Below are 15,106 nucleotides of genomic sequence, written 5' to 3'. Positions count from 1 at the left end.
TTGGTATGTTAATCTGTAGGCATGATTTAGTAATGTCAGGGTACAGATTATCAATTCGGGGTATGATTTATTGATTTGAGGGAATGGATTACTGGTAGGACATAGATTATACAACCATGGGCAAGAATAGCTAATTCTAAATCTTTTTTTTCCCGTTGCAACCCCTCCTGGACTCTTGCACATCTCACATACAAACTGCTTTGGACCTTATCATTATTCCTGTCATGTGATGTGCTGTTTTGGTTTGGTTATCTTTACTGAAAAAAAAGTAAATCTTTAACTGTGTACACACGCAAAGACGTGCACACATTCACATGTGACGTGCAAACACATTATAACCTCGAGTGCAAATTATTTTTCTCAGTTTAAGCCTGAGCAGAGAACATAATTGGTACCAAATGACATTAGCGATATCAATTACGCACAGCTTTCGGGGATTTAAAGATTCAGTGTAATTTGTGAGGGCTGTTTTCCTTCATTATGGTAATCAGACAGCTTTTGGTCTCCAAAGGTCTAACATCATTTATCAGGAATATTTTCCCTCTGTTAAAGGACCGCGAGTGATGGTCAAAATATCCTTTTGCTTTTTCCATAACACCCTGTTATTTTCTCCACCCCACCCCCCTTTTCTCCCCCATTGTACTTGGCCAATTACCCCACTCTTCCGAGCCATCCCGGTCGCTGCTCCACCCCCTCTGCCAATCTGGGGAGAGCTGCAGACTACCACATGCCTCCTCCGATACATGTGGAGTCGCTAGCCGCTTCTTTTCACCTGACAATGAGGAGTTTCACCAGGGGGACGTAGTGCATGGGAGGATCAAGCTATTCCCCCCAGTTCCCCCTCCCCCCCGAACAGGTGCCCCGACTGACCAGAGGAGGTGCTAGTGCAGCGACCAGGACACATACCCACATCCAGCTTCCCACCCGCAGACATGGCCAATTGTGTCTGTAGGGACGCCCGACCAAGCCGGAGGTGACATGGGGATTCGAACCAGTGATTCCTGTGTTGGCAGGGAACGGAATAGACTGCTATGCTACCCAGACACTCTGCCCTGTTATTTTCTTGCTAGGACAACAGACCGACGTGATATATGTCCGTCTGTTTGATACTATAGATACAAATCTTTCAGAGGACTGCGGCCCAGCAGCTGTGTTTGATCAAATGTCTTTGAACTGTGGAATAATAAGCACAAAATCTTGGCACGGCGATTTTACAGTACTTTGCTATGTTTATCACGCAAATGACATAACTAATAGGTGGTCTTTAATACTCCATGAAATAAATGGCACGTTATAAATACTCTACACACCAAACAAGTTGCACAGCATGATTTATTTGTGTATTATGTAGGAGAAAAAAAAAGCGCTGAACCACAACAATTTTCACCTGGCAGATAAATTCTCCTAGCCAGCTCCCTTTCAACCCTGCTTGGGAAAGATGTCATATTCTAAAAACAGCCGGCAATTATTCCTGCGCTGTAAAAGTTTACTGCATAACAGATCTTTAATCACCACGACAAGCAGTGGAGCTCATAAACACGCCGCAGACTGCGGTGCACAAAGAGAGCTGTTTTAAATCAACATCCACAATAGCTGGATATCATCATACCTTAGCTGTGTTTATAAAGACCTCTATTTAAAACTTCTGCCGGGTCATCTGTGGCAAAAGCACCCGCAATAAATGGAAATGATCGACTGATGCGGACATAAAGACTAATGAAGAAACACTGTTGTACTATTCAAACATTTACAACGGGCCCCTGGTCTCTCTGTAGGCAGAAATCCCTGCTGGGGTGAAACTGACCCCCCTCTGTTTGTGTAGCTGCATGACCATATCTACCCAAAACACCACCATATCAAATGATCTATTATCCCTTTATCTTCCAAGGGAGAAAATGGCTACCTCCGCAGAGACCCGAGATTTACTTTGAAGTTACCTGGTTGCCTTCAGTTATTCCCTTTGGTCGTGCACTTGGTGATTTCAAAAGTATTCTTACACAACAGATGACATATTGTGCAAAATGTTACCTCAGCTCGCAATATATCCAAATCTTGTCTTGTTCTTTATTCTTTGCAATGCAGGTAGTGAGGAGGTAAGTGCTAGTAAAAGGAAAACAGTACAGACCGCTGTTTAAAAAAAAATTAAAAAAAATATGACAGTGTCTAGTCAGTTTGCATATTTGTAACGCCTCCATTTTTAAAAAAAATTTTTTTCATTTTTTCCCTCAGACATTTCTTTGCTAGAGCAGAGAGAGTCTCTGCTTTCTTTACTGTGGTTTAATCAAGTGTGAAGTCATGCAGTAAGAACCGGACCCATATGCTTCATATCACTGTGCACGCTTTTTGAGAAGCGATTTCGGTGTATCAATAAGCAACATCGGTCACTCCTCCATCGCCTTAAGGGACAGATAAAAGAAACCATGCTGTGTTTCTCTGAGTTACGTCTGTCAGTCAGTAATAAGCGATGGAGTGTCTAAGGTGGCGTGTGCTTCTCTGATGGGAGAATCTCTTAAGTTAGATCCCTCAGCCTTTCTCTCTGGCATCTTAAACTCCCTGCTGGACAATTATGTAACATTTCAGCATTGGAATATTCTCTGATGGGCTTAAATTGCTAACCACAGATCCCCTTTTAAGCCTGAGTCATAATGTCACACTGCTCATAACGTAATGCATATAGAAATAACCAAGACAACAATAGATGGACAATTTTCTGTTTCACGCTCATATCCAACAGAACCCAACACTAACCCAAGTCTGTTTTCACACTCAATGCCGACTGATTTCAGACTTCTGCAAAGTTGTCATTATGGCCCCTGGCCAAATGTTGTAAAGGGTATTCCACAGGTGTAGCACGTATTGAACGGCGTTACCTGCTGTAACTAGTGATTTGGAGTAATGACAAAGGGGGTTGGTTATATGTGTTGTTAGTCTTAAAGAGTCCAAGCGTACACCTGGATACAACAAATTATATTCTGTCTTGCTCAGGAAAGGAAGCTGATAGAGATACCATGTGGATACATTCTCTCATTCAGAATAACTACACATAATAGGTTTATATATATATATATATATATATATATATATATATATATATATATATATATATATATATGGAAAGAGACATACGGTGGTGATGATTGTTGAAGAAGCTGACAGTAGCGTTGATGGTGATTACGGTGGTGGTGGAAATGATGAGGGTAATGACAGAGTATGGCGGAGGATAAGAGGAAAGGCGACTGCTGACAGTTCAGAGTGAGCCGTCACTAAGATTGAGTAAAGCTGATTTGAAGCCTGTGGACAAGCCCTCAGCAGGAGGATCCAAACTCAAAGCCCCACACATACCGCCTCTCACAAAAAAAGGGAGAGGGAATAAAGGAGGAAGAAAAGTATGCAAAGATGGAAAAAAGGAGTGGATTGGGAAAGAGATTGCAAAGACAAAGAGTTTGTAAGAAGATAAAACTGAAGCAAAAAAAAAAAAAGACTGAAGCAAGCAACTGGGAGCGACTGTGAGCCTTGCAGCCACACACCGCTGCAGAAGCCACCGCTCGGCCAAAATCCCCTCTTTTGATCGTATTCCACATATATTGTCTGGCTATGAAGCGACAAACGCCAGGCACCCCCCCTCCCCTGCCACCCATCCCTGAGCCCCCCACACTCCCTGAAGACATGTTTTTCCAAATCCCTGGCTGCTGGGGGTGAAGGCTGCCCCCCCCCCCACTGTCTGAGCTGTGATTATTTGGCATGGGCTTTGCCATATCAAACCCCGGCCAGTTGCAGATTCTCAACAAGAGGAACAGAGCAAGAATGAGAGAGGGAGAGATCTGCGCAACCACCCACCTGTGCAGGACAGAGATAGAGACAAACTAAAGGCACCCTACCAGAGAGTGTGATTTGCTAGTGGACAACCCAAAAACTCACCATCAAATGGGTCTCTCTCTCCCTTTTTTTTCTTCCCCCATACGCTATGCCACAGCTCAGACTGAGAAAGGCAGAGTTTGCTGGAACCATACCACTTCAACTCTGGGCTCTAATCTTCCAGACACGGTACCTGGCCTTACATTATAGGGAACATATGGGCTGTCAGGAGAGCGGCTGTTCTGCTCGCTGTGTGTTTGGGCTGATGAGGTCGGACAAAGGTTGCTAGCCCTGCAAGTTCATTAATTTTCAGGGAACAGATTCTGGTTAGAAGTTCAGAAATACTCTTGTGTCCCTTACACATCCCAAGACTAAAATGTATCACAGACTTAGAGACTGGTTTCTGATTGAAAAGTACATCTTCTAAAGACCAGTTTAGACGTATTAGAATAAGTAAGCAAAACCTTGACGTGACATATAGGTGAATATTCATATTGGCATATTCACCACACGTTACATCGGTCACACAGCCACCAACAAAATTGTGCTTAATGTGGTTTACTTGCTATTGTAATCTTGTAGGGAAATCTTGAAGGGACTTTGCAAACAGTGAGGACTGCTGCACACAAACAATGAGCTATTGAGGATGTTGGATGGCATCAAATAACATTAGGAAGCCCCTCTCCCATGTCCAGATTGGGGAGTTCTGCGTCTGAAAAAAAAATGTTTTCCCCTTTTTCTCCCCAATAGTATTTGGCCAATTACCCCACTCTTCTGAGCCTTCTGGTCGCTGCTGCACCCCCCCTGGCAATCCAGGGAGGGCTGCAGACTGCCACATGCCTCCTCTGATCCATGTGGAGTTGCCAGCCGCTTCTTTTCACCTGACAGTGAGGAGTTTCGCCAGGAGGATGTAGCGCGTGGGAGGATCACGCTACCCCCCCAGCCCCCCCCCCCCCCCGAACAGGCGCCTCGGCCGACCAGAGGAGGCACTAGTGCAGTGACCACGACACATACCCACATCCGGCTTCCCACCCGCAAACACGGCCAATTTTGTCTGTAGGGGCGCCCAACCAAGCCGGAGGCAACACGAATCCCCTGTGTTGATAGGCAATGGAATAGACCGCTACGCTACCCGGATGCCCCCGTGATTGTTTTTTTTTTTTTTTTTTTTTACTTTAATAAAAAACCAACATTCGGCGGTCTACGATTAGGGATGCATGACGACATTGGCACGTCACAGGTATCAGCCGATAAAGGCTCTAAAATGAAGCATTGGCCAATATGACAGACCGATAAGATGATGCTTTAATTATGTGCATGCAATGCGAACCGTTGACCAGGCACGGATACGGCCCATCACATAGGCGGGGCGAGGCGGGTTTTTTCTTCTTTTCTTTTTTTTATCTGCTACGCCAACTGCGTCTGTGTTGCATGTGGTTGCATCCCAGCTGTGTTTTCTAAGGAGTTTTCCGAGATTTCAAGAAGGCCACTTTGGAAAATGGGTAAGTTAAGTTGTGAATGCTTTAATTCGTAATGAATTAATGAACTAGATTATTTTAACTACAGGATCATGGCTACATATCGATTTGATTGATTCAGTATTTTAATGTGCGATGAAAGAAAAAAAAAACTCCATACAGTTACATTGCTGCGTCGCTTTGCTTCTGGTACAATAAGGCATTTATTTTAACCCCCCCCCTTTTTTCCCCTCCCCAATTGTACCCAGCCAATCACCCCGCTCTCTGAGCTGTCCCAGTCGCTGCTCCACCCCCTTTGCTGATCTGGGGAGGGCTGCAGACCACCACATGCCTTCTCCAATACACGTTGAGTCGTCAGCCGTTTCTTTTCACCTGACAGTGAAAAGTTTCACTAGCGCGTGGGAGGATCACATTATTCCCCCCAGTCCCCCCCGAACAGGCGCCCGCCCGACCGACCAGAGGAGGCGCCAGTGCAGCGAACAGTGCAAATACCCACATCTGGCTTCCCACCCACAAACAAGGCCAAATGTGTCTGTAGGGATGATGCCCAACCAAGCTGGAGGTAACACGGGGATTCGAACCAGCATTCCCTGTGTTCGTAGGCAGGCAACGGAATAGACCACTATGCTACCCAGACGCCCAATTTGAATCATTTTTAAATGGATTGTGCTCGTTTTTTTACACAGTTCTTGGAAGGCCAAGTAGCTGCACGTGGGGGGGGGGGAAGAGACTTTTAACAATAATAAAAGTCACAAGAAAATTACAACACAAAGACCAACATGGTCAGTAACATCAGATTCACCGAATCTAAATCATCCCAGGACACTACCCAAGATCAGCTCATCATCCACAATACAGCAAAGTACATTTTTGCAACACCACACATTGCGAAAACTTTCTAGATCATCCATAATTTTGAAGTAGCAAAAATCTACTGTTAAACGAGCTCTTCACATTTTTATAAACACAAAAACAGCATCATCATCCCCAGCGTCCTCCAGTCTGTTTCTTCTGCTCAGGTATACAGCCATCTTTGCACTCCCCAGAACGAAATTAAGAAGCTGCCATTTGGCCTTGTTTTTCCAAGAATACCTGTAGCCCAGAATGAACATGGGTTTGGAAAAGACCCCCCCAAACAACCCAAAAACATTTTCCAGCAATGTAAACAGTGGCAGCTGTCGACAACATTCCATGAAGCAATGAAAGACAGTTTCACTATTAGAGCAAAATGAATAATCGTGGCTAACGAGAGGGGGGGGGGGGAACCAGCCCTGTAAAAACAGAGATCAGCAGGGCGATGCCGCGCAGCTTCCGTGGTTAGTGTAGCAGCTTCAGTTCACTCCAGTACCGGAGAGACTTGGTGTTCTCTGCAATTAGGTGGGGGAAAACATGCATTTATCGGCATCGGAAATTGGCAAAATGAGTTGGAAAATATTGGCATATCTACGCCCACTTTTCACAGGGATTGGCCAGGTGTGAAAATGGGCAGGGTTTCAAGTGACCTACCATTTCTGTTTTCATTCTTTAAAAAACTGCTTCTGCCTCCTTGTTGACTGCTCACCAGGAAAAACTCTTCTGAGAGTGTTCACCTCTGTCTACATCTGTTTGACTGTTAACGTCGCGATTACTACGACTTCCTGTTTATAAACCCACCCGTCTCTATGACAGTTCTCGCCCCACCTTTGAGTTTACTTTGTTCAGCAAAGGTATGAATGACTTATTTGAAACGTCCTGTCCGGGTTGGTAAGGTGACACATTGTACAAACTAGTTTGTTTGAAGCACGTGGAAACATTAGGTGTCTACCATTTGAGTCTGCATCTTTATTTGTTATTAAGTTTTCAATTTTCCCTTAAACACCAATGTCAAAGGACTTCTTGGTGCAAGTCATGGTATCTTTTAATCACTCAATGATGCAAGAAAATTCTTGAAAGAAGTTGAGATGGGCAAAATTATCCTCACCTGTTGGAAAATACGTTAACCTGTTTAAATAAAATAATACTTTCAGACAGAATACAAGATGGTTATTCAGATGGACATTTAGATTGAGTAAAGAGACTTGTTTATGAACCACAGGAAAATGGCAGTGTGATGAATGCCTTTTTGAAACTGTAAATCCTGGAGCTGTCACGGGGAATACAACTGTATCTGTTCTCTTTTCATATACAACACAAATCCTGACAGCTGTACAGCAAGACAATAAGTTAGATGAGCAAAGTCCCTAAGTTAAGAGAAGTGGGGCCACATTTGTCTTTCTACCCAAGAACATCAGAGTAAAATGGATAGATTGATAATAGATGGATGGATGGATTGATGGATAGATAGATCTGCTGAAACTGCCTGAAAGACATTTTAAATATGGAAATGACCTGTATACTACTAAGCAAATAGACACAACAAACAATATCATAAATGGGTATATATAAAAAGCATATGAGAAAATTCTCTCATCCATGACTAGGAAAAATAAGAGAATGCCATGCCTCGGTAATCCCCTATGCTTTTGTATTTAACCCTGCTGCTTGATTGAATGCCTCTCATTCGGCCCACTTGATGCAACTTCGTGGTGCAGAGAAAAGATCAATATGGGGAGCATTACATCTAATCAAATACTGATTACTTCCTTACCACCGATTGCAATTGGACACTGTCAATCAGTTTTACCAGACATGCTGGGTTTATAGAAGGGTAGCATTCGATAGATTTCAATCACTGCAAGACAAAAATTGACCTTATGACAAAAGCTGAATCTGTTTTGACCAGACCAGTCAAAAGCATCACACATTGAAATGTCACTGCCTCCACAGTACTTGTGTCTTTGAAATTAACAAGATCAGAATGAAGTTCTACCCAATTGCTTAGAAAGATGAAGAAGAAGAAAGCCACTTTATTTTGTCATTGTACAGGTTACAGTAAAATTTGTTTTCTGTATTTAACCCATCCTATTGTATAGGAGCAGTATGCAGCTGTGGCGCTGCACCCGGAGACCAGCTCCAGTTATTGTTTCCTATTGCCTTGGTCAGGAGCAAGGGCAAGAGAATTAACCCTAATACTTATTCATTAACATGAAATATCAGCAATTTATTGAGCAATGGCATTTAAGTTTAGTTTGAAATATCAGTGTTATGTTAGTGGTGTTAGCGGTTTTAGCAGTTCACACCTGCTGGAGACTTAACTGCATGAGTCTCACACTTCATGGACAGGAACTAAAGCCAACCAATATATAAACACTTTATGGATAAATGACACAAATACATCCATATTACTCATGAACCTGGCCTTTAACAAACTCACTCACAAACTGACATTAAGTCTCAGGTTTAGTTGATTTGAGGCAGGTACTTAATTTTGCTTTCTTTATTAAATTATTAATAATTATAATAATGATAATAATAATCATCATTTTTAAGAGAATTGGCAAAAAATATATTTTTTCTGCCTCCCCACCACTATTCTCTCTTAGCCTCGCCCTCCTTTTCTATCACTTTGCCAATGCATCACAACCAAAAAACCCTCCCACGTAACTGTCATAGTCAATTATTTATTGCACTTTTATACATATTTTGCATATTGCAAAATACAACATTGCATGTTGTATTTCATTAGTATTGTTATTATTATTCTATTATTGTAGCTTGCTTTTATTCTCTATTGTCTTAAACGGCACCGTGGGATTAGACCCAGGAGAAATGCATGTAAGATGTGATCTTGATTTCATGTGTGTATATCTTATATTGTGTTTGCTGTGTTTGTCTGTGTCTGTCTTGCACTGATTGGTGAAGCCACAGCCCTCTTTTCATTTTTAACATGTGCCTGCACATTGTTTTTAATGACAATAAAATTGAATTGAATTGAACTGAATTGAATTGAATTGAATCTATCACCTTTAACATGCTCAAACAAATCAGTCTTTTGATAAAAGCTTTTAAGTGTTTCTGGTGTGTCAGCTTGCTTTTCTGGGTGGTTGGTTAGCTAAAAACATGATGGAGACAAACTACCATTAGATCAACTGAACCACTGCAAAAGCATTCATTTTACATTGTAAATATTAAGCATCCAGTCAGGACATTATGTAAATCTCTACTACTACTTTTGGCTGCTCCCGTTAGGGGTCGCCACAGTGGATCATCTGTTTCCATTTCTTCCTGTCTTCTGCATCTTCCTCTGTCACACCAGCCACCTGCATGTCTTTCCTCACTACACTCATAAATCTCCTCTTTGGCCTTCCTCTTTTCCTCTTCCCTGGCAGCTCCATATTCAGCATCCTTCTCCCAATATATCCAGCATCTCTCCCCCACACATGTCCAAGCCATCTCAGTCTTGCCTCTCTTGCTTTGTCTCCAAACCGTCCAACTTGAGCGGTCCCTCTAATATAATCGTTCCTAATCCTGTCCTTCTTCGTCACTCCCAGTGAAAATCTTAGCATCTTCAACTCTGCCACCTCCAGCTCCGCCTCCTGTTTTTTCGTCAGTGCCAGTCTCCAAACCATATAACATACCTGGTCTCACAACCATCTTGTAAACCTTCCCATTAACTCTTGCTGGGGCCCTTCTGTCGCAAATCACTCCTGACACTCTTCTCCACCCACTCCACCCTCCACCACTCTACCCTCTTGTTCACGCATACGTATGTTTTCCGTCTTGCTCCTACTGACTTTCATTCCTCTTTTCTCCAGTGCATACCTCCACCTCTCCAGGCTCTCCTCAACCTGCATCCTACTCTCACTACAGATCACAATGTCATCCGCGAACATCATCGTCCATGGAGACTCCTGCCTGATCTCGTCTGTCAACCTGTCCATCACCATTGCAAACAAGAAAGGGCTAAGAGCCGATCCTTGATGTAATCCCACCTCCACCTTGAACCCATCTGTCATTCCAACCGCATACCTCACCATCGTCACACTTCCCTCATACGTATCCTGCACCACTCCTACATACTTCTCTGCAACTCCTACTTCCTCATACAATACCACACCTCCTCTCTCGGCACTCTGTCATAAGCTTTCTCTAAATCTACAAAGACACAATGCAACTCTTTCTGACCTTCTCTATACTTCTCAATCAACATTCTCAAAGCAAACATCGCATCTGTGGTGCTCTTTCGTGGCATGAAACCATACTGCTGCTCGCTGATCGTCACCTCTCCTCTTAACCTAGCTTCTATTACTCTTTCCCAAATCTTCATGCTGTGGCTGATCAACTTTATACCTCTGTAGTTGTTACAGTTCTGCACATCGCCCGGTACCAGTATGCTTCTTCTCCACTCCTCAGGCATCCTCTCACTTTCCAAGATTGTGTTAAACAATCTAGTTAAAAACCCACTGCCATCTCTCCTAAACATCTCCATGCCTCCACAGGTATGTCATCAGGGCCAACTGCCTTTCCACTCTTCATCCTCTTCATAGCTTCCCTCACTTCCTCCTTGCTAATCCACTGCACTTCCTGATTCACTATCTCTACATCATCCAACCTTCTCTCTCTCATTTTCTTCATTCATCAGCCCCTCAAAGTACTCCTTCCACCTTCTCAGCACACTCTCCTCACTTGTCAGCACATTTCCATCTCTATCCTTGATTGCCCTAACTTGCTGCATATCCTTCGCAGCTCGGTCCCTCTGTCTAGCCAATCGGTACAAGTGCTTTTCTCCTTCCTTACTGTCTAATCTGTCATACAACTCACCCATACGCCTTTTCCTTTGCCTTTGCCACCTCTCTCTTCACTTTACGCTGCATCTCCTTCTACGCCTGTCTACTTTGTTCATCCCTCTGACTATCCCACTTCTTCTTCGCCAACCTCTTCCTCTGTATAATTTGCTGTACTTGCTTATTCCACCACCAAGTCTCCTTGTCTTCCTTCCTCTGTCCCGATGAAACACCAAGTACCTTCCTAGCTGTCTCCCTCACTATTTCTGCAGTAGTTGCCCAGCCATCCGGCAACTCTTCACTACCACCCAGTGCCTGTCTTAACTCCTGCCTGAACTCCACACAACAGTCTTCCTTCTTCAACTTCCACCATTTGATCTTTGGCTCTGCCTTCACTCGCTTCCTCTTCATGGTCTCCAAAGTCATCCTACAGACCACCATCTGATGCTGCCTAGTTACATTCTCCCCTGTCACCACCTTGCAGTCTCCAATCCCTTTTAAATCGTGCCTTCTACGTAAGATATAGTCCACCTGTGTGCACTTTCCTCCACTCTTGTACGTCACCCTGTGTTCCTCTCTTCTTTTTTTTTTTATAAATTTATTTCTGATTTTTCCCTTTTTTCTCCCAATTTAGTGGCCAATCGATCCCTATTTTAATTCAAACACCCACCCTCGCACTGTATGCGTTCGCCAACTGCATCTCTCCGGCCGGCAGTCTCGAAGGAGACCGCCTCGCACTTTCGTGACAAGGCGACTCCAAGCCGAACCACTGTTTTTCCGACACACACAGAGACGCATTCACGTGACGAACACAAGCCGACTCCGCCCCCCTCCCGAAGACAGCGTTGCCAATGATCGCTGCTTCGTCGAGTCCGGCCATAGTCGGATCTGACGAGACCGGGGCGCGAACCCCAGTCCCCAGTGGGCAACTGCATCGACACAGAGCCGATGCTTAGACCGCTACACCACCGCGGACCCCCGTGTTCCTCTCTTCTTGAAATATGTATTCACCACAGCCATTTCCATCCTTTTCGCAAAATCCACCACCATATGTCCTTCCACATTTCTCTCCTTGACACCATACCTACCAATCACCTCCTCATCACCTCTGTTCCCTTCACCAACATGTCAATTGATGTCCGCTCCAATCGCCACTCTCTCCTCCTTGGGTACCCTCTCCACCACGTCATCCAACTCACTCCAGAATTCTTCTTTCTCTTCTATCTGACACCCAACGTGCGGGGCATATGCGCTGATAACATTCAGCAATACACCTTCGATTTCCAGTTTCATACTCATTACTCTGTCTGACACTCTCTTCACTTCCAGCACACTCTTGACATACTCTTCCTTCAGAATTACCTCTGCCCCATTTCTCCTCCCATTTGCACCATGGTAGAAGAGTTTGAACCCACCTCCGATACTCCTGGCCTTACTCCCCTTCCACCTGGTGTCTTGCGCACACAGTACGCCTACCTTTCTTCTTTCCATTATATCAGCCAGCTCTCTCCCTTTACCAGTCATAGTGCCAACATTCAAAGTTCCGACTCTCACCTCCACACTCCTACCCTTCCTCCTCTCTCGCTGCCTCTGGACATGCCATCCCCCTTTCCTTCTCCTTCGCACAACAGTAGCATAGTTTCCACTGGCACCCTGCTGGTTAACAGTACCGGTGGTGGTCATTGGTAACCCGGGCTTCAACCAATCTGGTATGGAAATCTTATTTATGATCCGCATATTTGATTTGGCAAAGATTTTCCGCCAGATGCCCTTCCTGACGCAACCCTCCCCATTTATCCAGGCTTGGGACTGGCACTAATAATGCACTGGCTTGTGCATCCTCAGTGGCTGGCTTGTGCATCCTCAGTGGCTGGGTTCAGGACATTATGTAAATAATGTTAGAAATTAAAATTTGTAACATTAGCTACTCAATTAAAAACATGCAGTCAATGTTAAGCCTACTTCCAAATACACAGCAGTTGTTGTTCAAGTCTGTGGTAAATGGATTGCGTCTATATAGCGCTTGCCTCATAGCAAGAAGGTCCTAGGTTTGACCCCAGGCCGTCCCAGGTCCTTTTTGTGTGGAGTTTGCATGTTCTCCCCGTGTCTGTGTGGGTTTCCTCCAGGTGCTCCGGGTTCCTCTCACCATAAAAAAGACATGCATGTTAGGGTTAATACTCCTGTCCGTGCCCCTGACCAAGACAATGGAAAGAAGAACTGGAGTTGTTCCCTTGGTGCTGCACGGCGGCTGCCCACTGCTCCTAGCTACACAGCTAGGATGGGTTGAATGCAGGGAGTGAATTTCATTGTATGCATGTACAAATGAAAATTCTATTCTACCTACAATAGCCTTTCAAATCACTGTATGCATGCCCCCTCCCACACCACACCACACTCATAAACTGACCCCGGTGTCAGCCATGCAAGGTAACAACCAGCAGCTCATCAGGAGCAGTTAGGGGTTAGGTGGCTTGCTCAAGGACATTTTTGCAAGGGGGCGAGGATTGAACCGGCAACCCTCCAGTTACCAGACGACCTGCTGTACCTCCTGAGCCATTGCCGCCCCTTTTATGACAGACACCATGTGTCCTTTGTCTGTTTATTGCTTATTGCTTGTCGACGGGGAGAGGTCGAGGGCATGTCAGTACATTTCATGGCTGTGTGGTAATCACAAACGCAACAGCTCACAGCGCCTGAAGATCTAGGATAGAGAGTATGACATAATCCAACGTGAAGTTTAACACAATGCCCTTGTTCGTCTCTTCATCATGGAAGAGAAGTCACACCATAACCTGTGGCTCAGACAGCACATCATACCAACTTTGTGTGTACTCTTGCACATTCCCTTGCATGCACGCGCGCACACACACACACACACACACACACACACACACACACACACACACACACACACACACACACACACACATACACATGCATGTCTACACACATGCATACACACACAGAGGGTAACTGCATCATGCTGTTTGAGGCAGGAAGCCATAAAAGACACTGACATCCCCAGTGGAATGGCTGGTGATTAGTGGCTCAGTCGATGTGTCTGGTTTAGCACATTGACAAATAAGTGCTCATTAATTCCTGACAAACAACTGTGTGTGTGTGTGTGTGTGTGTGTGTGTGTGTGTGTGTGTGTGTGTGTGTGTGTGTGTGTGTGCGTGCGTGCGTGCGTGCGTGCGTGCGTGCGTGCGTGCGTGTGTGTAGGGGGGTCACAACTTTTATCTTCCCTCCAGGATTCAACAGCTTTTAGTCAGTTTGGATTAGATCCTGCTTGCTTTCCTCATTACCCCACCTCACCATGTTCTTAGATCATGGTAATCATCTTGGACACTCCGCATTATTAATCGTTTTGCCTGTACATAGCAGCCGGCATTGTTTCCTTCAATGAGTCAATAGACAGACAAGCTTGATAGTGTTGGGCTGGATGCTTAGACTTTATATTCACGACCAGCTGTTTGATCTGACCATGTGACTGGCTTGCTCGGCACTATCACGCCTCGCCAGCGGTAGCTTTTAATATAAATAATATAATTCTAGGCCTGGCATCTGCAGCTCAGAGGAGCTCTCACCTGAAATTTTGTATTCAGGCAACAGTCTTCTAAGTTGTCAGTATACTTTTTCTTCAAATCTTTTTTTTTTTCATGAAATTGGTGGGGGAAAAATCTTTCGACAAAGTGAAACAATTTTACTTATTTCCAGTGCAGGTTTAGTTCATACCATGAAACAAAGCAGGATGAGTGAGTTCACGCCACAAGTTAAAAAAAAAAAGAAAAAGAAAAGAAAAAAGACAGAGTAGTTCTTCAAACAAGTTGATTTAAATTGGAAATGCAAGTAATGTTTTCACATGAGAGTCAGCACCTTCAAGGCTGAGGCCATGGTTCTCTACCGGAAAATGATGGATTGCTCCCTCCGGGTTGGGAATGAGTTGTTGCCTCAAGTGAAGGTGGTCAAGTATTTCGGGGTCTTGTTCACGAGTGAGGGTAAGATGGAACGGGAGATTGACAGGTGGATTGGTGCAGCATCAGCAGTAATGCAGACGTTGTAATGGACCATTGTGGTGAAGAGGGAGCTGAGCCGGAAGGCAAAGCTCCAGTCAATCTTTGTTCCAACCCT

The sequence above is a fragment of the Lampris incognitus genome, chromosome 1, assembly GCF_029633865.1.
Source record: "Lampris incognitus isolate fLamInc1 chromosome 1, fLamInc1.hap2, whole genome shotgun sequence".
NCBI classification, from domain to species: domain Eukaryota; kingdom Metazoa; phylum Chordata; class Actinopteri; order Lampriformes; family Lampridae; genus Lampris; species Lampris incognitus.
This window is presented reverse-complemented; position numbering follows the sequence as displayed.